This window comes from Taeniopygia guttata, chromosome 9, assembly GCF_048771995.1.
Source record: "Taeniopygia guttata chromosome 9, bTaeGut7.mat, whole genome shotgun sequence".
In the NCBI taxonomy this organism is placed as follows: domain Eukaryota; kingdom Metazoa; phylum Chordata; class Aves; order Passeriformes; family Estrildidae; genus Taeniopygia; species Taeniopygia guttata.
The window spans coordinates 13875226-13881516 of NC_133034.1; positions in this window are offsets into that span (position 1 = coordinate 13875226).

Consider the following 6291-nt stretch of genomic DNA (forward strand, 5'->3'; position numbering starts at 1 on the left):
CGCCCCTTGTTCTCATCTGCCAGGGCTGAAAGGGAATTTTCAGGGCCTGGGAATGATTGTTCATCTCCACTCAGCACTCAGGACACCCAGCTGGGCCACAGCACCAATGGCAGGTGGCTGGAAGGACTCCAGAGGGTTCAATTCAGGGGACAACCTGTCCTCCCAACCACCACCCCCTCAACCCTCCAGTGGCAGCCAGAGCAGGACACACACCCATCCTATGGCAGGATCCCTGTAACCCCTTCAAGGTGTCCACTGGCACCCCTGCCACATCTCTGTGTGCCCATCTCATCCTGCAGCATCCCCTGCTGCCCCACAGGACACCCACCAACACCTCCTGACTGCACCAAGTCTGCACAGGAAACCTGCTCTTAGAAATAACAGCAGAAAATAAAATCTACCAAACTCTTGAAAACCTGGGAACCTGATCGTGCTGAGAATTAGCCCAAGGGATCCCTCAGGAGCTGAGAAACAAGGAAAGAGTTCAGAAGGACTCAAAGAATGAGGAGGAAGTGTTGCATCCCTAGGAATGCTGTCCAGGCAGTATCAATCCAAGCAGGGATGGGCTGGGGTTTGGCCCCCTCTCCCTCTCCTGTGCAGAACCCAGGTTTCCAGGCAGGCCAGTGGTGTTCCTTGTGGGAAGGGCTGTTCCAAGCAGGTGAGCTCCTTGCTGCTACAGGAAACTCCTGATAACAACACAGAGAGGTAGGGCTGTCCCAAAACATCAGCAAAGGGAATGCAAATCCCTGTCTCAGAAGTCCTGAGGGTGGGGTGGAAGGTGATTCCCTCTGCAAAGCACAGCTGATCCCCACAGAGCAGGCTTGGAGAGGCAAGGAGCAGGGTGGCATCCAGAGGAGCTTCAGAGAAAGCGCTGCCAGCCAGAGGAAAGCAGCTCCCTCAGCTCCTGCTGATCCAGCACCCTCTGCTGTGTGCCAGCCCCTGGCCAGAGGCACATCCACTGCAGCCACATCCAATACAGCCACATCCACAGGCTACAGGGGGACAGCAGGGACCTCTCCACAGGGAGAAGCAGCAGGAGAGTCAAAAAGCAGAGGCAGGACAAAGAGGGAGGTGCTGACCTGGTGCCACCTGGACCATTGCCAAGCACAGAAGGCTGAGTGTGAGCAGTGTCAGCGTGCCAGGAGCATCCTCAGGAGCAGATCACCCTTGTCCCAGAGTTCTGCTCTTGCCCTGAGCTGGATCATGTACTCTGTCCATTGGAGTGGGGGGTCAATCAGGCCATAGGCAGGGCTGAAATAGGAGCCTGAGCCAAGATCAGGGTGAGGAACCCCAGCTGGCACTGGCAGGTCCTGATGACCCATCAAGGACTAAGATCTTTCTCTGGTTTTAAACTCAGTGCAGATTCAGAGGTGAGACATCAAGAATAACCCAAAGTTTTGCTTAACCAATCTATAATTTTTCCGGTCTTTCCTTCAGACCAGTCACACTTTCAGTCTCATGACAACAAATACCACAGTTTCACTGTGTGGTAGATTGGATCCTGGTAAAGTTTCCCCCAATACCTCCAAGATCTCAGATAGGGGAAGCACCAAATACTCACGCTGTTTGCATGGATATGACAGAAAACTGCTGCTTTCTGTGCTAGCAATGCCCAGCCCTGGGTGGGCTGGCTCGGATGTTCTGGCAGCATTAAGAATCCTAAGGCCTGAAAAACTGGCTGGAAATCTCTGTGGCAACATGTTATCTCACAAGATTTATGGTTCATCCTGCTCCAGGCAAAGTCAGAAATACCACCACAGTGATTGCTCCAGCTATTACTGCATTTTTAGGCTACTGCTCTGACATTCACAGCAGGGGAAGAAACGAGGATGGGAACATTTACACTTTCACCCCCGGCTCCAGCAAGGAGCTTTCTGGGGGTTTTGGTGTGTGGGTATTCAGAGAGGAGGTGAGCAGGCTCCGATTGCTTCCCAACTTGCAACTCTGGCTGGAAAATAAAGCTCAAGGATGAATGCCTGCACAAGATCAGGAGGAGGATTTTAGTTTTCTATGTCCTCCTGGGACATAAAGGACTTGAGTCATGGGAGTAGATTATTGGGAAAGACAAGCCCTCTCTTCAGTGCCCCATTTGCTGATGGAGAGGTAAGCAGTGAGGGCAGCAGGGACCATTGAAGCCTGTCAGACAAGCAAAGGGGGGATGGCCAAAGTCCCTGGCGTGGCCTGCACCTGTCTGGGGTGGCTGCAGGGAGGCTGCAGCTCCCAGGGCACAGCTCCTTAGCACCACAGATCCCGAGTGGTCTGTGGGTGGGCTGACCCACTTGCTGCATGGCTGAGAAACCAGAGCACCCAGAGCACCCCTGCCTTGGGAGAGCTCTGTTTCCCCAGGACTCGTGTGGGTGGTGACACAAGTCTCCCAAGCTTTTCTGCTGAAGGTGTCCCACATCACACGAATAATTGCACAACCTTGTGCTAGGGAAGGGAGGGAGAGAATGACTAGAGGAGGCTGTAGCCAGGTCCACTCCCTCTTCCAGTTCATTATGGTGGCAGAGCTCCAGAAAGTCAGAAACACTCATATGTGATCAGGGACAGATGCTGACAAAAAGGCATCTTCAAATAACCACAAACAAAACACTATGTTAGCAAAAATTATTTTAAGAATACAACATACACCTTATCCAGACTCCTCACCCCTGTGCTCCCCACAGATCTGCCTTGCTGACTATGGAAGCAGAACAGCCTGATATGTGGTTTTCAGGCAACCCTGAGATCCTCAGACCCTTTGGAAGGTAGAAAATTGTAGGCAACCACCTCCACTGTCCCTCACTGGTTTCAGGAGAGCTGCAGGATGGCATCTGTGCCACTGCATGTCCCACTCTGCATGGTGGGGGTGGAGGTCCCCAGAAACACAGGCCAAGCTGGCATGCCCATGTTTGCCATCACCAGCCTCCCAGCTGGCAGGGGCAGTGCTGAGCCTGCCCCAGGCAGTCTGTCCCTGCGGCTGGCAGAGAGGAGATGTGCTGCCCCATCTGGCTGCCAGCATCAGGCCATATCACAGCACTCCTTTCACCCACAGCCCAGAGAGGGTCCTGGTGCTCAGGTGATGGCTGGTGATAAGCAAAGGGTGGCGATCCTTGTAACAGGTGCACAGGCTGCTCCTGGCCTTGGCATCCCCTGTTTCTTGCATTCCTACTCACTGAGGAAGAACTCCTTGCTTACTGCTTTGGTGGTACCAGGCCAGCACTTCCTCTTGTACAGGGAAGTGTCAGTTTAAGTCCACAGCACCCCGAGGCTGCACAGCAAGCCCTACATCACTGTTGGGAAAGAGGGGAGAGAAACCTGTGCAGTGATCCTGAGTGGTACCTTCCCAGGGAAGTGACACCAGATGTGTGAGTTAGGCTTATGATTCCCTTGTTTTCTGGAGAGGTACTTTTCAGAGCCACCATCCTTGGAGTCCCAGCAGCTGCACATACACCTTGAAGCAAGGCCCCCTTGGCTTCAGTCCAACCTCAGAGCAGACAGGGATTTGACTTTGTAGCTCAGCAACTGAGCCACCTTTATGTTTACTTGAGAACCTATATAATTGTTATATTTAATTCAATTGGGGAAAATATCCTGTGCTCTCCTGTTTAACAATGCCTGAACATGAGGGATCCTTTCCTCTTTTCTGTTTCCAGAGCTGTCCTGTTTCCAAACTGCCACTCCAGGGTAAGTCTCAGCCACACCCTGGCTGAGACCCAGGTGGCTGAGACCCAGGAGGGAGCCTGGGCCAGACCTCTGCCAGGGTGTGGGAGCTGAGGCATGGAAATGGGAGCAGGTCTCCTGAAGGTGTGTGAATTTCTGGCTGTGAAATGAGCTCCTGTTTAACTGGGAAATCCCTGCACTTTGTCCTGATAAGGTGGCAGTAAGGAGTCACTAAATGCTGGTACTCACTACCGTCATCACCAGGAACAAAAATTGGGTAGGACTTCATGATTTCCACATTAGGGCTCAGAACAAGATGTAACAGCTGTAGTTGAAATTACTCCATCTCTGCTACTTCCCACCACCCAAGGCAAAGTTATTTTTAACTCCAGGTTGCCTAAGGGATACTGCACAGTGAGATCTGTTACATCATCAATAAGGGTCTTCACCTGGCAAGAAATCTGGGAAGAGAGAGCCCTTCCTCCAGCCAGCTGGTACCAGACTGGAGCTCAGGTGTGTGCACCCCTACAAACTGATCCCTCCAGGTCCCCAGCTCCCCCTGAGGGAGCAGAAGCTGCCACTAAGGCAGCCTTGAAAGTACAGAGGACCAGGTGCCTGGCCAAGTCCTCTTTTGTTCTTTTCAGTTTTCTAATAAACTTGGGCTGAAGCCATTCCAGGAGCTGCAGTGGCACCGTGCAGGCAGACCTCGAGCGCTCCGAGTCAAAAGGACAGTCATGCAAACCCAAAGGGGATTAGCTTTTAATGCGCTTCTCAGGGCAAACCCTGAAATCAGGGGATTGCCAAGATCCCTGCAGAAAACCTAGCCAGCTTGCTGCCCTCCTGACCACAAATCTGCTGCCAAACTTTCCCAGTGTCAGGAAAACTCACACAGAAATGTTAGAACAGCTGTGGATGCACAGGAGCACCCCAGCCATTGCCTCCCCATCACACGAAACCACAGTTCCCTGTGGCTTGCACTGCAGGGCAGCAGGACTGTCACATCTTCAGTTCTGGCATGGTGGCACAGCTCCAGAGCTCCCTCAGGCCACCTCATGGGAGAGCTCAGGAGTCTCCAGAAGAAATGTCATGTACATGTGAGTGCAGTTATCCCTGCTCAGCTTTATCCTTCTGGCTGGGAATGAACACGTTGCTGTTGAACACCTGCTACGTTTGTTCCCAGTGTCTCGGAGCTAAACAGATAACCTGGCTGTGCACTCTGTTCCCTCCTGTCCTGGGGTGACTTTATGATGCTGAATTGTATCCCCACTGGTCTCTTTAGCCCAGAAGTAAGTTTTGCACCTTTAAAACTAGATCTGAGAGTGAAGGGGGGGGGAAAGGAAAAGCGGTGGAATGTCCGAGGCACTTGTATTCAAAAATATAAAGATAAGAGTGTTTAGCATTCCTTTTCAGAGACTGTGTTGTCTGCAGCACAGACAGTGGGAGAGCTTTTAGGTAGTTTTTTTACCTAGCTGAGGCAGAGAAGTTCCCCAGCCTATGGCTTTTCCTTTTCTTGGAACTGATTTACCCTGCTCTGCTCTGGACTGAAACACCAGAAAAACACCAGGAGCTCATGCCTGTGGCCCATCAGGGCCCGGGACACTGCATTCCCCCACTGGAGGGATTGATAAGAGACTGAGTGAACCAAGCTACATGCCATGAGAAGGACTTTCTGAATTTGTCATCTCTTCAGAACAGTGAGAGGTTTTATTGTTTAATATTATTCATTTTTAATGCTTGTGAATACTTTGCTTGTTAAATAAACAAGTTTTTTTTCCACTTTTCTCCAAGGAAATCTTTCCCTGAACCAACTGAAGGAATGGCTGCTTGAATCTGCTCTCTAGAGGGACCTCTTTGGAAGTTTCCTCCCAAATTTGTCCTAAACCAGGACACCTCCATATCTAACTCCACTGATGCTTGTATTAAATCCCAGTAGTAAAACTGGGAGCTAGCATCCCAGGTGGAATTACATGATTTTTTATGCTACTTAGCATCTTAAGAGCTGTATTTTAGACTACGAGAACTTCCCTTGTAAAGGCTTTTCTCTCTCTGCCATGTCATCTGCAACAGACAGTGTCATCCAGGTTGTTTTGCTCTGTTTTGCAATTCAGTCCTTGTGCCTGCTGGGTAGTTCATACTCATGTTTTATCCTAGAGAAGAGTCCTTGTATTGGAAAACAAGGCAATATGTGCTGCACTCAAGATGTAGCTACCACTGCTGGGATTCTGGAGAAAATCAGGAAGGTCTGGAAACCAGCCAGTCTCTCCCTGGAATTTATTTGGGATCTATCAGTGACCTGTTGTGTGCTACCCTGCTGAATCACTGCTACAACCCTCCTGTCTTCAGAGCTCAGTTTCCTTTCCTGATCCCTTAGGAATAATCCATAATAATCCTTTGTAATCTGCAAGAGTCCACTACAAATGCAGGTTTAAGAGCTGTGAATACAGAGTCCAGGCATCTCTGTCATGAGATGCAGCACACAGCTGGTACTCCTAACATTAAAACCTATCTTGCAATACCCAGTTCAGACATGAAGGGCCCAAGACTGCAAATGAGCCTCTGAATGATGTGTGTAACAGGCATGAACCTCATCACTACAGAATACGAGTCTTCACCTTATATATTTCAAAAAAAAGAGAAGGAGCCTCTGAA